General features: G+C 46.7%; 1 protein-coding gene across 6 annotated transcripts in view; it reads right to left on the bottom strand.

Annotated features, from left to right (window-relative positions):
* Window positions 1–23,993, bottom strand: part of STON1 (stonin 1) — a 139,260-nt gene that overhangs the window by 50,979 nt on the left and 64,288 nt on the right. For 2 of the 6 annotated variants that reach the window (XM_088450730.1, XM_088450732.1), the window contains one exon: window positions 12,770–12,834. The exons of the other annotated variants lie outside the window; for them this stretch is intronic. The gene's annotated coding sequence lies outside the window, so the exon portion shown is untranslated. The remainder of the gene's footprint in view (window positions 1–12,769; window positions 12,835–23,993) is intronic. 6 annotated transcript variants of the gene reach the window in all.

Here is a 23,993-nt window from a genome sequence, read left to right as displayed (position 1 = left end):
GAGGTGTTACAGTTGCGAAATTGGACTCCAACCACATTTGCGGAATTATAGGAACGTTTGTGACACAGTCAGATTAGGAGGTCCCTCTCCTGGGTAGAGGACTCCTTCCTTACACACACACACAGCAGCAGGGAAGCAGCACACCAGTCTGGATGCGAGTACAAGCTGGTCGGCGCCAGTCTTTATTGTACAATGTCAGAAATAACATAAAGAAAACATAAACATAAATCCTAGCCCTGTCGGGGCACTAACTTCACAGGTACTTCCCTCACTACCAGAACCTGGCAGGGCCTAATGCCCTCACCAGCAACAAAAGCACAGCACAACACTCACGGATAGGTTTTCAAGTGTCTCTGAGCAAATTCCCTGTCTGCTCTCCCAGGTGAGACACTCAGCCCTAAACACACAAGGCTTAAATTGGCCACTCTCAGGTGGGAACTCTAACAAGCCTGTTACCAGGCTGCGAGAACCAAAACCTGGAGTGGCCGTGGGTGGAGCCCTCCCTCTCCTCTCACCCACAACCCCCAGGTCCCAAACCGGCTTTTCAAAAAGCCGAAACTCAAGCCTGCTACACTGCAGACTTTCTCCTGGGGATTTTAAACACATAGGACAGGAATCTGGGATAAATATCCCTGTCACAGACCACTTTACCAGTGATCCTATCACAGTTACAGCCTCCCCTCAACTCTTCATTATTCCTATTTACACATCACTCATTTTGTACAATCCCAATGTTTTTCAGAGACACTTCCCCTTTTGAGCTACAGTTCTTATATTCTGTAGGCTGTAAAGGTACTTTATCTACAATTTTTCACTCCATTATACTGTAGCTCCTGAACATCCCCCCTAATAAACTTTTGAAGTGGCATGGGAACAAGACCTTGGGTTGAAGTTAGACAAGGATGGTCTTGCATCTAATGGTAAATTGCCAAGGCTTCTATTAACGTCAGTATCTGCTAAACATCTTTAAAACTATAGACTCAGTGGTATATGGCCCCAGACAAGATACACCTCCTGTATCCACATTCCTCTGCCCAATGTCGGCCTAACTGTGGCATGGTGGGCACATTTATTTATATATGGTGGGAATGTCCTGTGATCAATCAGTTTTGGTCTGTGGCCCTAAACCTTATGACGGTGGTTACCACCTGCACTGTGCCCAGGAACCCGCTAGTGCTTTAGCTGCATGTGCTGTTGCGTTAAGAATCCAAGCCTTTGAATACCTTGATCATACATAGAGATGTGTCAACAAACATCTAGCCTCCTTGTGCATTACACACCCCTGCTAGTCGCGCCATGCATCGCATTGCGAATAAGATACGCTGTAAGGGAAAAAGTTGCTCAAAACAACACTTGGCACTACCGATTATCACGGCTCTCACATGTTATGTGTAATGCGACTTGTAGCGCATGGAGGATAGATGTATGTGGGCACATCTGTATGTGTATCGCTCCCAAACTCCTAATACCTAAACTTTGGAAATCCCCTCAATCTCCCACCCATGATGCCCTTGTCAATAGGTTGGATATTACCTCCCTTTTAAACTATACTCTCCCCAAATATCAACAGGTATGTGATCCATGCCGGGAACGTCTTCATAATACTTTTGTTGTGTTCTATTGTTGCTTTACCCTTCTATTTGCTGTTCGTCCTGTTTCCACTTTCCTTTCTCCCTCTATTGCCTTATATTGCTTTTAATTGTCTTGTAAATGTTTCGCTACTATTTGCTAACAGATGACATTGGCCTACTGTTCATTAACTTGAATTTTGTTGTCTAGTTGTAAAACGTAAAACCCACTGCATGTCAATGCTTTGTTCTCATGTTTATATTCGAGATGTGTGTGGACCCGTGTTTTTGTTTTGGATCTGGATTAATCTTCGTGTTTTGGTTTTGCAAAACCACCCTTAAAGGCGGTTTGGTTTTGGATTTGGATAAAAAAATCGATTGAAAATCAATAAAAATTTATAAAAACAGCTTAACTGTGCGAATCCAAATCCTGGACCCGTACATCTCTAGTTTATATATTTCCTATGTAATTTGACTATCAGATTTTTTTTTCTGTACTTCAGTGTCTTAAAAATAAAAGTTTTGTTTGTTTATTTTTTTTCTAAAAAAAAACACATGGGGAAGACTTAAGGGCATTTGGGGGATCTCATGAGCATATAAAAAGCATGTGAGGTGGTCTGAGGGCATATGGGGAGATCTAAGGGACATTTAGGGGGCATTTGGAGTGGAATGCATGAAAAGCTCTAGTGAGAAGCTAGGCTACATGTGATAATAATACCATGCTTGCCTACTTTTGAAAAAGCATTTCAGGGAGATTGTGAAAGCAGCACCTATGAGCGCGTGGTAAAGTGAGCGTGTACATCTGAGAGGTGTGTCATAAACCTGACTTACTTCCATATGTAAATGAGCCCCTAAGCAGTTAGTAAGATCTACTTGTTGATGAAAACACACTGATACTTTTCAGAAAATGCATGTAGCCATAGGGATCATTGTGCCTTATACCCAATGCAGGGAAATTATATTACTGATCCCATTTTAATGTATATATATCTGTTTTTTTAATGTATAGCTTCATAATGGGTTTAGACAGGGGCGGCAACAGAAATCTTGGGGCCTGGTACACCTATATTTTTGGGGCCTCCATCCAGCACTGTGACCCAAATCAAATTATATGCCGCAAAGTGCCCCCAAATAACAGTATATGCTGCACTGTGCCCTAAAATCACATTATATGCCGCAAAATGCCCCAAATAACATTATATGCCACAATGTACCCAAAAAACACATTATATGCCTCAATAACAGTAAAATAACCCCAAGGTGCAGAAGAGCTTGATATCTTATTTTAAATAATGTTACATGAGACATTTTTTGGCTGGTAATTTTCTAGTACAGTCACCAAAGAAATAAAAAAAATGGGGCAAACTCTATACAATGTGTTCACTATGGTGACACTACAGAAACACAGGAAGAAGGCTACAAAAACAGGGACCGTCCTAGGGAAACATGACACCTGGCTAATGTTATCAGTTGTCAATCATCACCTCTTCCATGCCCCCACACCGACTCCTGATTGGCGGATACTTACTCCAAGACAAAGCTTGACCTCCAGCATATCTGGAAAAAGCGGTGCCTCTCACTCGCTGACTCGTACGTTCATCAAGCACCCAAACTCCATGGCACCGAACACGGTGAGCTGGGGTGATGCTGTGGGCAGAGAGGGAGATTGAGGAGAGCCACTGACAGCAGACCCAGGGCCTTGGGAGCACTGAGTGGGGCGGCAGTGATGTCACGCGGCTGCCGCATCCCTGTTTAAAGTTCACAGCGCTGTCCAGGCAGAAGATCACCGGGCCTCAGCTCAGCGGTGGGCGCGGTGTAGGCTAGGTAGTTCAGGCTCAGCTGGCAGATACTTTAACTGGGGAGGATTGTGCCAGGGCCCCTCGGAAGCTTGGGGCCTGGTACATGTTTCCCCCTAGTCCTAGTCCGCCCCCCCCCCCTCCCGTCGCAGGGCCTGGGGGTAGGGTGCAATCAAGGAGATTACTACACTCTTCAGAGAGACAGGGAGATTGCTACTATTTCAGGGAGTCTTCCTGACAATCAGGGAGAGTTGGTAAGTATGTAATAATGAATGTATTGTATAACATAGGTTTCTCAAACATTGTGCCCACAGCGTTGCAAGTGCCATCCACACTTGATTGGCAGTAAAACATACCATACAGCAAGAGATGGGTACACATGTGGCAGATAATTTGATGAGGGTGCTGATCATTCATGAAAATGCATTAAATTATCAATGCTGTACAATCAGTCCAATATTCACTATTGTTTCTGTAGGAATATACATAATACTATTTTTAATCACAGCATAGAACATTAGGGGGGAAAACAAACGTGTTGCCTTGGCAACTGCAGGGTGAAGCACAGATAGAATGAACTTGACAGCAACAGTACAAGGCATTAAAATATGAAGCACTGCTAGAACCGCAATCAAAAACATGTGTGGCAGCACTCAGCCAGGAAACAAATACAGAATAAAAGCATATAAATACAGTGTATACATTTAAACACAGCATCGTAGAAGCAGCAAAATTTGTTTAATGATCACATGATCAGTACGTGACCCAGTTATGGTCTAAACAGGGATGGCCAACCAGTCAGAAGTAAAGAGCCCAAAAATACCTATAGCCAAGCTGAAGAGCCAACAGGAAGCATGCGCCCTGCAAAAATGGGGCGTGGCATAGCTGTCGCAAGGCCACGCCCCATTTTTGTCCGCACGCCTTTGGTATGACATATTCAGGAGCATGACCTATTTGTGTCCCTTATGCAGTGCCCCCTGTATTTGTGCCTCTTGTATTTGTGCCCCCTAAAGTAGTGCCCCTTAAGCAGTGCCTCCAGCCCAGTACTTACCTGACCTCGCTGGCTCTGGCTCCCGCCCTGTCTCCCGCGGACGCTGGATCTAACTAGATCCAGCAGGCGCGCAGGGCAGGCTGTCATGATGTCACCCGCGCAATGCATCACTGGGAACGCTGACCTCTGAGGCGATCAGAGGCTTCTATAGTCTCTAATCACTTCACAGACCAGCATTCCCAGTTCCAGTGGGGGGAGCCGCATCTTAGAAACAAAAGAGCCGCATTCAGGGTGCTAGAATGAAGACTAATTTCATATTGATGTAAACCACAGTGAAGAATCTGTAGACTGCTACAGTATACGGAAAGTTTCTTTCTATGGGGTAGATGTACTAAGCCTTGGTGAGAGATAAAGTGGAGTGAGATAAAGCACCAACCAATCAGCTCCTAACTTTCATTTTTCAAACACAGCCTGTAACATGATTGTTAGGAGCTGATTAGCACTTTATCTCCATCCACTTTATCTCTCTTCGGGGGCGATTCAATGCAACGCAATGTTTGGGCGCTCTAAAGATTTTTTCTCGTACCACCCTGGGGCTGCGAGAAGAAATCCGACCAAAGTGCCAGGCGCGCCGCTGTTTTTCGGCATAGCGCGGTGCTTGCAGCCGCGCCCCCGGCACTATGGTCAGAGAAAGCCGGATAACGTGCCTTAACACTTAACCCTTGTTAAGGCGAGATAAGCGCAATAACCAGCATTCTCCGACCACACAGCGCACTGAATTGAATAGCTCCGGGAGCTCGCTCCCGGCGCTATTCAATTCGCGTTGAATTGCTTCGCCCCCTTCAAGGCTTAGTACATCTCCCCCTATATGCTTTAATATATTGTTTATTCATTAATCCCACTATTCACCTACCCGGCCCTACAGTTATTATTTATTTACTCTGTAATATTGGTCCACATATGACTATGTAGGACTAGGTATTGTCAGTAGGCGGATTATCACTCATGTGAAGTGCTACATAGGATATCACCTTTTTATTTTACAATATATAAATGATTCAAACCCTAAATACATTCTAAAAGCTTAACTACTGGTCCCCATGACAATGAAGGGACCAGCACCCGGCAGCATTATCAGCGGTATTAATAATGAATCAGAGTGACTCATTACAGTACGCTGCATATGACCGCAAGCCATAACAAAATAGTTAATAGGCGGTCCGGCTGGAGGAGAGCGTCCCTGCTAGGTCCCCTGTGGTCTGGTGAGGAAGCTGCAGAGGCCGGACAGGAGTTTTAGTGGCTAGACCTGGCTCCTCCACTGCGCCGGCCTGTGGGTAGGGGGCTGAGCTCCCAGCTGTCCCCTGTGCTGGCCTGTGGGTATAGCACCGGGCTCCCAGCTCTAACCTGCACCGCCGCCGGGTACCTATCTCCAAGTTCTCTCGATCTGGCGATAACCATAATATGATGTACTAAGTACCCGCCGCATAGAGGTGTAAACTGAACCATGTGCAGGTATGATCTGGGGGCTGGTGATTATAGGACAGCATAGAATGACTCTGGTGTTAGTGGTTTTCCTCAGTCTTAGGGGTCTATTCATCATCACTTAATTTCTACAAAAGCAGGTGAAAATTAACATTTTCACCTGCAATTGTAGAAATTAAGTTTTTGGGCCAATCATCAAAAGGGTAAAGCAGGAGATATCACAGATTTCTCCTGCTTACCGGAATGGCCCAATGTCCCCATACACTAGTATGGGGACAGAATTCATCACGCTCCGAAAATACATTTTCAGCGTTTGATTGCGGGAACATTCGCTATCTACAGATGGCGAGTGCTCCCGCTACCTGTTCCTTTCCTGTGGGATGGAGTCCCGGGTCGTGAAAACCTGTGTGGATTTTCGGGCCCTCTTCCTGCTTTTAGAAGGTTTTACAAGTTTCACTGTGCAGTCATAAATACCATGTTATATTCACTAATATATGTCTAATGGTGCGTACACTTGGTACGATAATGATATCGCTGATTGATCGACCTGCACCTTCCCGGAGTGCTGCATGATCGATATTGATCATCCAGCACACCACCAATGACAGCCAGGTTGGCCTGCATGCACAGGCGATGGACAATATCGTTATCGTCCATACGTGCCCACGCATCGTAGGTCGTTGGTGGGTTGGAAGGGACCAAAAAATGCATGATATGAACGTTAAACGATATGATCGATATCATTATCGTTCATATCGTGCATTTTAATCGTCCCGTGTGTACGCACCATAATAGTATGCTCCTTGCAGGAGACATGGGTGAAATTGTAGCCACACAAACAGCCACGCCCCCTCCCAGTATCAGGGAGTGCACAGGGACGGATTCAGGGCGGATTACTATCACATCATCCGTGCACGGGGCGGATTATTATCCCATCATCTGTGGACAAGGCTGGGGAACGTGTGCAGCTACCATGCCTTACCTCTCTCTGTGGCTCAGATGCAGCTCTACCTTCTGGAGAGGACAAATGGAAAAGGTTGCCATAGCAACCAATCAGATTATAGCTATCATTTTATAGACTGTACTCGATAAATGATAATTCTCCACTTGTCCTCTTTAGAAGGTTTCATACATCTCACGCAAAAACTGTCCATGTTAATGAAACCCACCAATCAGTATCTGCCATACAAAACCCATAATTCCTAGCCCAATGAGCATGTTGTGTTAAATCATTTTCACAATGTTAAAGCTACTTGCTCTGCTCTTTGATTAAACAGAAAAGCCCTTCACCAAAGTGCACGGTGTACGGTTTGTCCCTGGCGCTTTATTCCAAATGCAGCAAGATATTCAAAAAGAATGAACTGTGGTGTGATAAATAAAACTGCTCCTCGCAAAGCACATTAGTATGCGCAATATGCCGCCTCTAATTGTAAGCCATCAGTGCAGTATAAGAATAAAGTAATAATAATAAGAATAATTAAATCTAAATATAACGACTTAAAATGCAGCAGATGCTGTGACTTTGAAAAATTTGCATACACCAACTAATACTACAGCTCAGTGATCTTAAAGCAACAATACAGATATATACGCTTAGAAGTTTTTTCACATTTTTTTTTTTTACGCTCAAAAAATATACAGACCAAACTGACGATAAGACATTCAGGAACATGAGAATCATACAGCGGCTTGTCTGTAGATACTGAGCTGGACGCAAAGTGGCTGTATTTGCGCTAAATGGCGGGAGACAGATTTACTGCCGTATGCTAATGCGAGTTTCCATGGGGCTAATGCCAGGATCCGTGCAGCTTCAAGCGGGAAGTCGCTCCACCCACTGTTTTTCCAAGTGCAGACGCAATCGTCATCATTGGTGCAAGGGATCCTTCTGTGCACGCCCGACTCAGAATAGCGCAGAGCTCTAGCTACACGCCTGTGGCACTCCTATGAGAAAAAAAATCGATCCAGTTAGTTCCCATGGATGCCGCCCTTTTCACTCGTAGGGGCTGATTCAGAGATGGACAGCGGTAAAGCGTTTTACCTCTGTGTATGCGCCTGTGTCCTGATGTTTTCCGCCAGCAGATGCAGAGATCCATGCAATTTTTCGATGTGCGCTTCTGGGCGGTAACTGGGCTGTTGGCTAAGTGTCGAGGATGTGTTGGTGTCGTCTACGTCTAAATATACCGCTGGACTGACACCGGCGGCCAAGATCACTCGGACATTCTGCGCCTGCCATAGGCTGATGATTCAGCCGATAGTGCGTCTTCATGCGCAGCTGATGCAGCTACATTAGGAAACCAAACCAACAAACCCCAAACTAAACATGGAGAAGACAGGAACGAAACAAAAGGGCAATGTATAGCATGGGAGGTATGTTAGCCCCACATTAGCTGTAATGTTTAGGGATGAAAAAGCACAGAGTCATAAATCCCCAATTAATCTGTACGAGCCAGCACTGTCTGTCACAGACAGTCATGTATGCACTTTAGATCTCAATTTTGAAGAGATTTTGTATTTTATTTTTTTAATTGTCACATCTCCATCACAAATTACTGATTATGAATTTAGTAGAGGGGTGGTAGGCATTTCTGCTTGGCATTGAGAGGACGTTTCACTGGGCATGCTGATCTAATTTGTTCTGATTTCTAGAGAGGCCTGGTAAAGGCAAGAGGAACAGATCAGATGGAATTGGTATGAAATACCGTCGGCCTCCTTAGGGGTGCCTAACCGTAACTTCCACCCCAAGTGCCTAACCCTAATTCCCCTTCTAAGTGCCTAACCCTAACCACCCCCTTCCCCGCTGCCTAAACCTAAGTCCCCCGGGGGGGGGTGCCTAACCCTAAGTCCCCCCCGGGGGTGCCTAACCCTCCCTCCCCCTAGCCTAACCCTAACCCTCCCGCGGGGGTGCCTAACCCTAAGTCCCCCCCGGGAGCCCTAAACCTAACCCTCCCCCCCGCGGCTGTCCGCTCGCGGCGCCCGGCATCACTACAATCGTGATGCCGGGCGCCGGTCTCCCGGCGTCTGGGAAATGCGGGCGTCTACATCTAGACACCCGGCATTTCACCCTTGCCGGGATAAGACAGTCGGGAAGCCGGCTGCCGGTATTTAGGCAGTCGGCTTCCCGATTGCCTCCCGATCAGATCATGGTTAGAGATGGATTCTGTTGTTGAACAGCTTAAACCCCACCACAATACCTATAATTGCTCTCGTCCTACAGCTATTTCTAAAACAAAAAAAAAGATCCTCCTGTAGGTTAAACAGTTGCTGTTATTGAATATTTTCAGTAGATTGTAACCGGAATGCCAACAGATGATCCACCCATAAACTCCAATAACGAAAACCCTTGTTGCTCCCAAATAATGTCAATTTGGATATCAGCTCAAACTTTATTCCTTTTGCTGCACATAAAAGTGGTCACACTCATGATTTTGTTTTCTGTATTGGATTAGAAGTCTCTGACCTAGTGATAAACCCAATAGAATGGTCAGACCACCACCCTGTTTGGTTTTCAGTCGCAGCCCCTCAAAATAAAACTTTGCCAATGGAGTTGATCAGGTATCACCCAATGAGGGGTGAAGGGTGACACTCTCTCAGCAAATCTGGATCTCTCCGCGGTATTGATCCTTGTTCCCTTGCCCATTACTATAATAGGGATGTGATGGCTGCAATATAAACTATTACTTCTGTTCCTTTATGACCCCCAAACCACATTGCCAAGATCCTTGGTTTGATAACAGTGTTGGGGAGCTGAAGAAGAGGGGTCTCCGACTCAAAAGACAATGGAGAAAGATAAACCAGGTAGAGGATAAACTAAAACTCGCATATTGAAGAATACCTATACAATATCATCCACAAGAAAACAGAGTTCCTTTCAAGTGAGATCATGGCAGTAAACAATAGGCCAGCTCAGCTTTCCATACTGGGGAGATGCTTTCCAAACCAGCATGTCTGCAGCCTGATGCAACCCTCTCCCAGTCAAGATGCAATGAGCTTGCAAACTTCTTTGCCAATAAGTTATCCTCCATCCGAGTTGGAATCCTAACTGTGCATTCAAATGAGTGCCAAGGCTCCAAGCCTTCAAATGTCAAACCTTCCTTTTCTAGGAAAAGTTATTAAGAAAGTGACTGCAATTCAACTGGAAACTCATAGATCAACCCATGATGTATATGTTCCATTCCAGTTAGGATTCAGGAGACAACAGAGCACTGGAACAGCCCTGGTTCGGTATGTGAGCTTAATGATCTTCTGATGGCAAGAGACAGAGGCGATTGTTCAATCTTGTACCTTCTGGATCTCACGGCAGCATTTCATACAGTCGACTATAGGATTCTAATTGAGCGCCTGAGAAATGTCTGTAGACTGGTTCACACAGGGCCTGATTCAACAGCGGACGCTAAAGCGTTCCCAGCTGCATTTACAGGGCCTGATTCAGAGCCGGACGCTCTGACAGAGCGCTCGCTCTGAATCAGGGCCGGCCTTCTTGTATTTTAGAGCGGCCTCCTGGCCGCTCGCATAGCTGTGGGTGACCATAGCTGCCGACTCCGTCATGCGCATGCGCTCTGGGCCACCATCGACCCGTTTGCGAGCGCATAGCGCTTGCGAGCGGGTCTGAATCAGGCCCACAGTGTCAGCGGCTTTAACACTGTAACATAGTGTTTAGCATGCAGATACACCCGCAGACACATAGAGAACATAAACATGCTGCATATCATTTTAATCTGCAGAAGCTGCTTGCAGTGGCGTCACTAGGGGGGTGCGGGGGGTGCGGCCCGCACCGGGTGTCACCCTTCAAGGGGGTGACACCAAGAAGAGCAGTATGTCACATCTGCGGGCCGCACACCCACGGCACCACCGCTGACCATAAGCTGCTGGAGCCAGAGACACTGTAAATGAGACGGAGACGCTGGTCCGTCCTGCCGCTGGTCCTCTGCTCTGCCCCCCGCCGCTGCCGGGTGTCAGCTGCACATTCTGTCACTGCGGCCGGCGCGAAGAGCCACACACAGGCACAGAGAATCTCTGTGCCTGTGTGTGGTTCTGACGTCATCGCGCACGCCGGCTCCGCTTGTAGTTCTGGGGGAGCCGCCCGACGCCCAGCCTGATGGAGAAAGAGGAGGAGGGACTACGGGCCTGTGAGCGCGCTGCCAAGAGGGACTGAAGCCAAGTGCGCACTCCACCCGGACACACCCAGTGCAGGCCAGCAGGTTGTGAAGAGAGAGGTAAGTACTGACTGACTGCACAGGGGAGGGGGCACAGCATAAGGGAGATTACTGGGGCCACAGCATATGAGGCGCTACTGGGGGCACAGCATAAGGGAAATTGCTGGGGGCACTGCATAAGAGAGACAATACTGGGGGCACTGTATAAGGGCACTACTGGGGCCACAGCTTAAGGGAAATTGCTGGGGGCACTGCATAAGAGAGACAATACTGGGGGCACTGTATAAGGGCACTACTGGGGCCACAGCTTAAGGGAAATTGCTGGGGGCACTGCATAAGAGAGACAATACTGGGGGCTCTGTATAAGGGCACTACTGGGGGCACTGTGAGTGTATAAGGCGTACTACTGGGGGCACTATAAGGGGTGCTACTGGGGGCACATCTTAAGGGGCATTGCTGGGGCACTGCATAAGAGGCGCTACTAGGGACACTGTATAAGGCGCACTTCTGGGGGTACTGTATAAGGGGCACTGTATAAGACACACTACTGGGGATACTGTATAAGGGGCACTACTGGGTGCACAACATAAGGGGGCACTCATAAGGTGCATTACTGGGTGCACTGAATGAGGGGCACTACTGGGGCACTGCAAAAGGTGCGCCACTGGTGGTAAAGTATAAGGGCGCGATGTCACAGACTGTGCTCGATTGCGCCGAGTCCAGCCTTCGGCATACACGTGGTGAGTTGTAGTTTTCTATTTAAGGTGAGAGTTGTTTTATGTTAATTAGCCTGATGACAGTGCCTGATAAAACAAGCACTGAAACGTTGCAAATCTAATGCCAGAGTCGTGTTATCTGTAAGAGCATGGAATGCTGCACCCTCCGCTGCTGTGTGTGTGTGTGTGTGTATATATATATATATACATATATATATATATATATATATATATATATATATCATACAAAAAATGTAAGATACAGACCAGCACACCACCATAAGTTGCAAAAAATATATACTGTATTTAAATGTCCATAATAAGGTACATTAGCATATTTAGCAGCAAGTGTATACAGAACGTATTTGTAAATAGGCATGTTACTTAACGAGTATAACAAAGCAGCCATGTCAACCGTCTTGGTCGATATCCTTCGGCATGATACGATGGTGACCTGGTAGCCAGATAATAGTCACTTTTGGGCAGGCTATCGTCCCTCCCCCAGCAAATGGCTGCTTTGACTGACATGGCTGCTTTGTTATACTCGATAAGTAACATGCCTATTTACAAATACGTTCTGTATACATTTGCTGCTAAATATGCTAATGTACTTTATTATGGACAGTTAAATATATATTTATTGCAACTTATGGTGGTGTGCTGGTCTGTATCTTAAATTTTTTGTATGATATCTATGTCTATTGAATCCTTATGTGACTTCAGCACCCAATGAAAATTTGAACCAGGCTTGTGTGCGTTTTTGTTTTCTGATATATAGGTTTTTATTTATTTTTTGGTGGAGGGGGGGGGGTTGTCACCTTCAGTTCTAGCACCGGGTGACACCAACCCTAGTGACGCCTCTGGCTGCTTGTGCTAGCTATTCGCATCATTGTGCGAATAAGACGCATTTGAAGGTAAAGAAGACACACAAAAAGACGCTCTGCACAAACGCTCTCAGCCAATCAGCAGACGGTTTCTAGGCAGCGTCTACTGATTGGCTGAGAGCGTCCAACTCTTAGCCAATCAGCGCTTCCCTCCTAGACTCCTATGACAGTAAATTTACCTCTCGACACCTTTCAAAGTGAGTATTTGGGAGGGGTGAGCCCACTGTGATCCACTCCACTGAGGCTTCAAAAAGAGGAAGAACAAAAAGTAGGTAAGTATGGGTTATAAAGATGTGTTTTATAAACAAACCTTCTTGTGTAGTTACTTTACTTTGCAATTAGAGTATTACTTAGGCTATACTGTACATACTATTAATGTTAGAGTGATAAAAACTTCATGACAAGCATACTTTAATGAGCTGAGATGATGACGTTAACGAGACACATTCTGCATATTTAGCAGGAAGGCGTCTTACAATGTAGTCATTGCTAGCACTTTGTACAGAGCCAGAAAGCTGGAGAGAAAACCAGACATCATTATTACCAATAAGTAATCATCAAGACATTATTTCAGGGATAAAGTAAGTGATTACTGTAACTACTCAGCAAGCCAAATACATTAAGGAGGACAATACTTATTAACCTGCGCACAGTTTATAATACAGAACGCCGACAGGCTATTGTCAGATCTACAACGTGCCATTTTGTTATAGATTTTTTGCATAGGATCAGATACTCTGATTATAAATACTGGTGACATGTCATAATGGACAAATGAACGAGATAATGTCCCACTTTCATGTCAGTCACACTGGCCGGGATGTACTAAGGTTGCGGTGACCATTCCGCCAGTCACTGCAACCTTACTAATCGCATATGTACTAACATATGCGATTAGTATCGCAAAGGACAGCCCTTTGCGAAGCAGCCGATGCCTGGTGACGGGGTCTCAGTGGGACCCCGTCCCCTCCAAGCCCCGGGAACTTCCTGCTAGTCACATGTGCAGGAAGCCCTGGGCTCCTCCTCCCTGCACACGGAAGATTAGGAGGAGGGGGAGACGGAGGACCCAGGAGGAGCGCGGGCCGGCGACAATGGAGTGCAGGTGAGTGGGGGCCAGCGCTGGGCGACGGCGGGGCGCCGGGTCCGGTAAGAAGCCCATAGGCTTCTATAGGGTTTACGCCAGGTTTTTGTGGCGTTACCCTCCGTGCCGAAAAAAGGGAGGGCGGGCCTTAGTACATATGGAAATGCAGTAAATTCCCCGTTTACCGCATTTTTCCTTTAGTACATCCTGTCCACTGTCTGATGTGCCTAATTGTCCCATCAAGATATGTGTAGTACAGGGAAACCTCTGGCACTCCAGACTGGAGTCTCCAGATGCTGTGGCACTACATATACCAGCATGGCCTGCCACAGATTTGCTGCTAGGGCATGCTGAAACTGTGGCAGGCCATGCTGGCTTGTGTAGTTCCACAGCGGCTGGGCTGCCACAGTTTGCTTGCTGATGACAGAGAGCTGCGCATGTGATAACACTCATCCAGCCATGTCAGCCATATAGTCATTATTTCTCTAAATGTCACACAATAAAAATCATTGTCGCCCCCTGCTGGAGAACTTTGCACAGACGAAATGTTCGCCCATTATGTGCAGCACTATACATTAATTCATACTTGCCTACTTTTTTTCTCCCAGGGGGAAGCTGGTGGGGGACGGGGCCTGACGTGTTGCGCAATTAAGCCCCACCCCCTTACGGTAAATTGCCGCGATTAGCGCATAATTAAATAGGGACGGGGCCAAATGACGCAAATTTTGTGGAATCGCGTCTCCCGATCGCCGTGGAAATTCTCCCCATTCTGCCCACTTCACTAGGCAGGAATGGGCAGAAATGAGGGAGAATTGCCTATTCTACCAGGGGTGTGGGGGGGTTACCCGAAAAATCTGGAGCCCCCCACAACTTCCGGGAGAGTAGGCATGTATGCATTAATTGCTGCGACCATTGTACTATACTCTGTCACTGTAGCGCTAATCCCATCCGTAGTTGTCATAAATAAATGACAAGCAAAGAACAGGGGAGGGAGGAAGGGTGACAGCTATTGTTATTGTGTGACGTTTAGGAAAATATGACTGTATGGCTGACATGACTAGGGGCAGGATGTACTAAGCATCGCATTGGCGATGCGGTACATCCCTGCTCTTACCGTGCACATACCAGGGTTAATTACTGCTCTCCGATAAGAGCTGTTCTTTGCGATACTCTTGGATTGAGCGACTCCCAGGTTTAAGACCCAGAAGTCCAACAGTCCAACTAGCATCCTTCCCCGCGCCACGGGGAGAGCTGGGAGGAATCCGATTGGATCCCTCTCAGGGGGCATGCCGATAAGGAGCATTTGAAGATGGCATTACCCACCGAGACGAAGCACCGGAATGCGCTTAGTACATATGGGAAAAGCGGTATTTTCGGGGTTTTAACGCATTTTCAGTTTAGTACATCCCGCCCCAGATGAGTGTTTGCGTATGCACAGTGCTCTTCCCCCAGTGGGGCGTTTCTTGTACATTTGTCCATTATGACCGCTCACCATTATTTATGATTGTCTACATTTTGACCCTGTTGACATTTTATCCTGTCATTGTCTACATTATGGGCTGTATTCAGAGGCGGCCGTACAGTCTACGACCGCACGGCCGCCTCGATGTTTGTCTAGTGCGCATGCGCACGAGGGAGCCGGCTCCTTCGTGCGCATGCGTGAGACCCGCTACAACCGACGGCGCTGGTCGTACCGGGTCTCTTTCCAAAGGCTGCGAGCTGTCGATGTTGATTGACATGACTAGGGGCCATGGGAATGCCTACCGTTTGGGGGAGGCCCCACTGACATCACTAGTGATGTCAGTGGAGAGCTTCCGGCTCTGACAGAGCCAGAAGCTCTCCGGGGCTTACGACAAGTGAGACCCTACCCTAGGGTCTCGTTGAAAGCCCCGATGGTCACGATGGTCAATGACCATCGCGACCATCACCCGAGCGGTCGTTAGAGCTGTGGGTGTTAACCCACAGCCTAACGACCGCAACAGAGGCGGGCGGTCAGGATGCAAGTGGCCACCCAGTTTCTGAGCGACCGCTTGCATCCTCCGACCGCCTCTGAATGAGGCCCAATGTCCCTGTCAACATTTTGACTGTCTCCATATTGATTGTCGACATATAGTCCATATCGACATCTAGATTGTCTACATAGTTTACCTGCCAATATTACGGTGTCTACATTATGATTGTCTATATTATAATTATGGACATAATGTACCTCACCCCTATCTGTACTTCACCAGAGTGATCATGGTCTGCTCATGTGTATCCTCATTTCTTTTTCAATATTCATTTACATGGACTAATTTAAACAATAGTATTATTAACAGCGGTTCATTTAAAATAATGAGTGTATTTGCATATTTTTCTCCATGATAAACAGTATAGTATAGTAACAAACTAATAACTGGAGTTCCATATAGATGATCCCATTTATTAAGTTATTTATGTACCCACATATATTATGCAGCGTATGACAGAGCATATTTGGTCATTAACGGGGAGATGTAATAACTGTAATTTTTCAAACACAGCCTGTAAAGTGACAGTTAGGAGCTGATTGGTTGGTGCTTTAACTCTCACAATTTTCTCTCTCTCCAAGCTTTATTAAATCGCCCCCTAAGATCCGTCTCTGCCCCAGTGGAGCTTATAATCTATGGGCCTGATTCAGAATTGTACGCTAATGCCGCTGCTGGTGCGCCTGTGTACACAGTGGGTGTGCGGAAATATGCAAATGTCGCAGACCCCAAGGATTGTATTGAGACGCCAACCTGTGGTTTTGCAAATTCAATCATCTGTGTGCCGGTCGCAGATCATGCACTTATCACAGCTCTGCGTGACAATATGGTCGCACAGAATGGCCGCGGGACATAATACACCGCAGACATTTTCTTGGATACGGGATCGCAGCTGCAGGGTCTGAACCTTCCCCCCCCCCCCTCAAAACTGTTGCAACATGCCTACATTCCTTGCCGACACTCCCCGTTACCTCCCACAAATGCTCCCTGCCAACCACACTGCGAGGAAAGTGTCGCTGGAGCGACTACAGTAATGTACCTTGACTCATACGCAGAGTGCCGATTATCACTGATCTGTGTACACATTGGAATAGTATACAATCCTGAGTCAGTCCCTATATTCCCTGCCACATGGACAAGGGTTATTTTTTTGGCTAAATCTAATTAACCTGCCAGTATGTTTTTGGATTGTGAGAGCAAACCCACGCTAAAGCTGGGAGAACATACAAACTCCCCTGAAGATAGTCTTAGTAGGAACCATCCCAAGACATTTGAGTTGTGAGGCAGTAATGCTAACCACTACACCAACCTAGCTTCCCTGACTATTGAATATTCAAACCCGCGAATCGCAACCTTTTCCCATGAAGGGGTGGGGCCTAATGGTGTCTGCAGTCTGGCCCCGCCCCCGAAGCTGTCAGCAGCAGCTCCTCTCCGGGCGCTCCCGGAGAGGAGTTTTGTAAAGTCGGTAAGTTTCCCTTGTGCTTTTAACCATGTAACTACAGTGTCAATGCAATATGTACTAATTCCATTGGAACCAGGTAGCTATAAGTATCTGTTTTTTTGTCCATCATCCCTACATACAGTATACTCACAATGCCGAATTAATATTAGGGCGGTCGGGGCTGTTGGCCAGGGGCAACAGCCCTGACTATATTATGGCATAATGGGAACTACAGTGCATTTAACACATTTTCGTTGATGGGAGTATTTACACATTATACTTTTTAATAACATCACCAGCATATTCACATTGATAATGTTATTGGCAGAGACCCCCACAAGTTGGTTGCCCCTGGGTCCCACAAACCGTAATCCGTAATAATAAATGACCATATATTTATCTTATATATCGTTTCAATCTGAAATGCTCAGGAATTTCGCAAGGGGGCTCATTCAGAGCGAGTACTACGCGTCAGCGGGGCACAAGTTGCGCGAGATAGCTCTGCTCATCCTCATTACAGTGCACTGGACGATGATGATGACAGAGCTGGATCTCGCAAATCATACGCGATTGATCGCTTGTGCACCCCTGTCTTACACTGACTGGTGCTTCCTTTGTTACCAGGCACAGAATATGCTTATTTGAGCTTCTGCAAACATATTTAAGCAATTATTTTTTTTGGGGGGGGATGGAGATGTTGCCCATAGCAACCAATCAGATTCTACTTAACATTTATCTAACACCTTCTAGAAGATAATAGCTAGAATCTGATAGGTTGCTATGGGCAACATCGCCACTTCTACAGTTCTATGGCATAATATCTACATCAGCAAGTAACCCTTTCCTGTCGTGAATACTGTCTGAGGGATGGGACCACACAGTCGATAATTCTGACTCTCTCAAAATAAATGAATAAATAAGTGTTCTTTTTTTTTCTCTTTTCTGGAGATGTTTTTATAATACGTTCTTGCGTATGAACTGCAGCAGCCTACTGCCAGCTGGTGGCACAAAAGGCAACACTGTGTTAGGGAAAAAAACAACCTGTGAAACCTGACAGCTGGTAATGTATTTGCTAAGTGACAGCTTGCACTGTGCCGTTTGTCTCTAAGTAGAACACTGCCTGACAACTTGTGGCTCTTGTGCTGAGCTACTTATAGCTCTGCTGTCCTCTGTTGCGGTGTGATATAGAATATACTATACCTAGGCTTACCATGCAATCGCTTTACACCAGGACGCTCATGAATTACACAGGTTCTGTGGCTACATACAAGCAGGTGAAATCCAGGCTTGAAGTCAACCAGCCACAGAACCTGTGTAATTCCTGGGCGTCCCTGTTTAACGGTATAGTATGGGAAGCCTAGATATACCTGTAATGTACAGTATCACAAAATGCATGATTGGGTACATGTCAGACTGATTTTGCTTTCTTTTTTTTTATATAACAAAAACACCTGATCCAGAGATAGACGGAATGCCCATGTTTACGCAGTTAGGTGATTATCGTTAATCTGTGCATGCATCGCTCACTTTGAGGATTTATTCACAAAGTGATTACAGACAGGGACCACTCGTGGGCAGCAACAGTAGGGGGGGAGAGGGGGAGGTGACTGAAATGCAGGCGTGTTGCGACCGTTATAGTAAAAACAGCGATGGTGGCTCAGCTCTCGCGGCCACAGGGTTACTCAGAAGTCAGATGATCGACTGATCTTTGACCGATACTGGTGCATCTGCTACTGCGTCTTTATGGTAATGCTGTGGCCGAGGGGCGTTCTATTGAGACGCCCACCGGCTGCGCCGTGATTCTGCCAGTGTGTGTACGCAGACGCACTATCTGCGCACCATCACACGTGCCTATGGCAGATGCAGAACATCCGACAGACCATGGCCTCCGGTGTCAGTGCAACTGTCTTTAGACATAGTTGCTGACACCAACACGCCCATCAATGATAGCCACTCCTCCAGTTACCACCCACAAATGCCCATCAAATTTGCATGGATCTCCATGCAAATTTCAATCTACTTCTCTGTGCGGTAACCATCACGGTGCATTAGCAAGACTTTAACGCAGAGGGAAACCATCGGACACTTGCGCCCCATGGCTTCCCTGCGTCCACTTCTAAATCACCCCATTAGTCTACACTTGCCTACACTTCCAGAGTATCTGGGAGACTACCAATTTTACTCCATCTCTCTTTCCCCCTTCATCTGTCTGATTTTCTTATCAGCACTTAATTTTATTATATACATTATCCTCAGCATTACTTTTTTTTGCTCCTCATCTTTTTATTATTCATTCCATCTTTTATAATTTACTTATTATTTTATCTATTGGGACGTCCTCACCTTTTCTTCTCTACAGAGTATTTTTCTTTCTGTATGTGGCCTGGGCATCCCTGTGTGCCTTTTTCCTTCTATATGGTTTTATATTTTTTGGGTATGGATAATGGTGTGATATTGTTACTGGGTGATTAACAGGAGTGTCTGTGTTGTCATGATGAGGTTGTATGTATGGTAAATAACAGACATGTTTGGAGGCTGTAGATGTGTGGTATGCCGTAACTCTCTGGAAGTGACATCACAGACACTGGTGAGAGGGGTCAGAGGTCACACCGTCATTAACTGCCAACTTGATTATATAATTTTAACCACTTATCATCTTTAGGGGTCTATTTACTAAGCAGTGTTAGGAGACAGAGTGAAAAGTGATAAGAAAGTGATAAGGTGCCAGCCAATCAGCTCACAACTGTCATTTTTCAAACACAGCCTGTGAGATGGCAGTTGGGAGCTGATTGGCTGGTACCTTATCACTTTCTTATCACTTTTCACTCTTAAGCTCCGTACACACGGAGCGATCAGACAACAATCAGATATCGTTGTCTGATCGTCCTGCATATGCTGGATATTCGATATCGAACATCCAGCGCATGCACCAACCCCCAAACAACTATAACGACCCGCGATCATCGAACCTGGTCGATATCGACCAGGTTGACCTGCATGCACGGGCGATTGTCGATATTGATATCGGCCATCATTTGGGGTTTGGAAGGGCCCAAAAACAGGACGATACGAACGATATGATCGATATCGTTATCGTCCATATCGTCCTGTAATATCTGACCGAGTGTACGCACCATTAGATAGACAGACAGATAAACTGGACAGTGTAACAATTATCTGAGCCATGAATAGACATGTGACTGTGGCAGCATATGTACTGGCCGGGGCCACTTGTGATACTGCTGCACTGACCCCTCCCAAACCATTATGCTACAACGGTTGTGTGGCACTGTTACACAACATGGTGTTGATGTAAAGTTGCAAGTAAATCGAAAACTGCTCAAAAGAAGCGTGCACAGAAAAAATGCATATGTTCACCCATTTGCAGAGCAGTACGCATCTTGACATACATGCTCACCCACATCTGTCTATGTAGCATATACTCCCGGTTTACTAAGTCATTATCATCACAGAGCACTTGAATCTGCCCTATTACAGGTGCAAAATAAATAAATATTAATAATATATAACAGTTATTCTGATGACTATGATTGGTAACAAAATGAAAGTATGAACTTTGGGCCTGATTCAGAGCCGCTCGTAAGCAGCCGCTCGTTCACTCCGAGCGATGTTTGCCCAACTGCGCATGCGTACGGATCGTTATACGCATGCGCGAACCAGTCAGTGCGGTCGAAATTCATGTGCTCGCAAAATAGCGAATGCCTGATAATATGAGTGACAGGGGTAGGCGTATGTGGGTGGTAACGGGGGAAGGTGCTTGAAAACGGGGAGTGGAGATCCGAAAGCAGGTGTGCTTAAAGGTCAAAACGGGTGTTTTATGGGTGTGCATAATTAAAACAGCAGCGTCATTGACCACGTCACTGGGTTATTTTATAGCCAGAACTGCTCGCAAAATTGTGGTAGCAAAAACCAACCCCAAGAATAGCGAGCAGCTCATACCCTGGTCGATGTACTCGATTAATCTAATAAATAGCGGACATGACGTAGGATGCGAGCGGCCAGGGGGCGTATTTTTTCAAAAAACGACCGCAAGTTTTGTTCGCTCGTTCAGACCTAGAGGCGTGAACATACCGCAAAGAGCGAACGGTTGATTTGAATAGCCACCCCTATTTTCTGGACGAGAGAATCAGGCCCTTTGTTTTATAGGGAGCTGTGTGTTGCACCGCAGTATTCCTGCATTGCTCTGTAGCAGGAGCGTATAACTCTATTTGTATATCCTCTCTAATTAAAGAAACCGTGAACGAGATTTGTTATAGATGATATAATTACACCATCTATAATAGATAAACCAAAGTTTATCTAAGATCTTTGCCAGAGCTAATCAGGGCTGTTAAAAGGAATTGTGCTCACTGGCAAAGTTTATATCATATCCTTATTTTGGAGACAAAGGCCCTCATTCAGAGCCGTACGCTCTGAGCAGAGCGCACGCTCTGCATGAGGGCCGGGCTCCTTTTTCATGGAGCGTCCTCCTGGACGCTCGTATAGCTGTGGGTCACCACCCACAGGCTATACGAGCGTGCATTTTGATGGCCGCGATGGTCGTGACCATCGCGACCATCGAAATTGCGAGCCGGAGCCTGTGGTTGAGGTTTTCAACCGCAAGCTCCGGAGTGATTTTGGCTCTATCAGAGCCAAAATCACTCCCACTGACATCACTAGTGATGTCAGTGGGCCGGCTTCTGACGGGAGGCGTTCCCGTGGGAACGCCCCCGTCAGGGAGGCACGCCCCCGGCACGCCCACCAAAGGGGGCGTGCTGTCAATCAACATTGACAGCACGCCCCCTTTGATCGGACACAACGAGCGAAGGAAAGTCCTTCGCTCGTCGTGTCTGGCGCATGCGCACGACGGAGCTCCCTCCGTCGTGCGCATGCTCAGTGCAGACCATCGACCCACTTGCGAGCGTACAGCCGCTCGCGAGTGGGTCTGAATCAGGCCCAAAGAACATATAATAACTCAATGGTGGAGACATCTACTTCTAAACACCCATAAATATTCCTATTATCTAGTACCTCAATGTTTGAGCAGGAATCCCATATACTAGCAGGAGCAAAACATTTTATAGCAGTCTGAACCCCCCTCCATCCATGTTGTCTGGCACCTCGCTTGCACCATACTTGCCTACCTTTGAACTAGGGGCCTGATTCAGAGCCGGACGTAATTAGCGCTCGCTCGTCCAGAAAATAGGGGTGGCTATTCAAATGAACCGTTCGCTCTTTGCGGTCTTTTCACGCCTCTAGGTCTGAACGAGCGAACAAAACTTGCGGTCGTTTTTTGAAAAGATACGCCCCCTGGCTGCTCGCATCCTACGTCATGTACGCTATTTATTAGATTAATCGAGTACATCGACCAGGGTATGAACTGCTCGCTATTCTTGTGGTTGGTTTTTGCCACCACAATTTTGCGAGCAGTTCTGGCTATAAAATAACCCAGTGACGTGGTCAATGACGCTGCTGTTTTAATTATGCACACCCTTAAAACGCCCATGTTGACCTTTAAGCACGCCTGCGTTCGGATCTCCACTCCCCGTTTTCAAGCACCTTCCCCAGTTACCACCCACATACGCCTCCTCCTGTCACTCAAATTATCAGGCATTCGCTATTTTGCGAGCACATGAATTTCGACCACACTGACTGGTTCGCGCATGCATATAACGATCCGTACGCATGCGCAGTTGGGCAAACATCGCTCGGAGCGAACGAGAGGCCGCTTACGAGCGGCTCTGAATCAGGCCCTAGATTCAGGGAGATTATACTTGGTAATAGAATGCTGAACGCGGCGCGCTGTTAATGGGATGCATCATGCTCTGCTCAAAGGGCGTCTAACTCCACCTGTGGGCATATCTATTACCACTCCGGGTGTGTCCTGCACTAAACCAGGAGACTCCCTTAGGATGTGGGAGGATAGGCAAGTATGCCCCTTATCCACACAGATACACCCCTTCATACCCACATAGTACTCAGAAGACGCGCAACACCCATACCCATACAGTGCTTAGCAAACACCCCCCTTACCCATAATGATCAGTATACACCCCCATACTTACACACTGCCCAGGATACACCCCCCCATACCCATACAGTAATCACAATGCACCCTCCCATACCAACACAGTGCCCAGCATGCACACCCCATACCAACAGTGCCCAGCATACACCCCCTCCATACCCACAGTGCTCAGCATACACACCCCATACCAACATAGTGCCCAGTTTATACCCCCACATATACCATACAGTGCCCAGCATATACCCCCCCATACCCATACAGTAATCACCATGCACCCTCCCATACCCACACAGTGTTCAGCATACACACCCCATACCAATACAGTACCCAGTATATAACCCCACATATACCATACAGTGCCCAGCATACACCCCCCCATACCCATACAGTAATGTAATCACCATGCACCCTCCCATACCAACACAGTGCCCAGCATACACCCCCTCCATACCCACACAGTGTCTAGCATACACACCCCATACCAACACAGTGCCCAGTATATACCCCCACATATACCATACAGTGCCCAGCATACACACCCATACAGTGCCCAGCATGCACACCCCATACCAATACAGTGCCCTACATGCACACCTCATACCCACACTGACACAGTGCTCATCAACACCCCCCATAGCCATACAGTGATCAACATACACCCCCTATACCCACAAACTCACAGTACCCAGCATACAGCCCCCATACAGTACCACCATACAGCCCCCACACCCATAGTGCCAAGCACACATACAGTACAGTAATACTTTCCTATGCTATACCTGTAGCAGAGCCACACAGCATCTGTCATAGCCCTGTGTTGATCAGCAGAGAGCAGGGACAACTA

This window comes from Taudactylus pleione, unplaced genomic scaffold (genome assembly GCF_031769625.1).
Source record: "Taudactylus pleione unplaced genomic scaffold, aTauple2 ptg000522l, whole genome shotgun sequence".
Lineage (NCBI taxonomy): Eukaryota > Metazoa > Chordata > Amphibia > Anura > Myobatrachidae > Taudactylus > Taudactylus pleione.
This window is presented reverse-complemented; position numbering and strand designations above follow the sequence as displayed.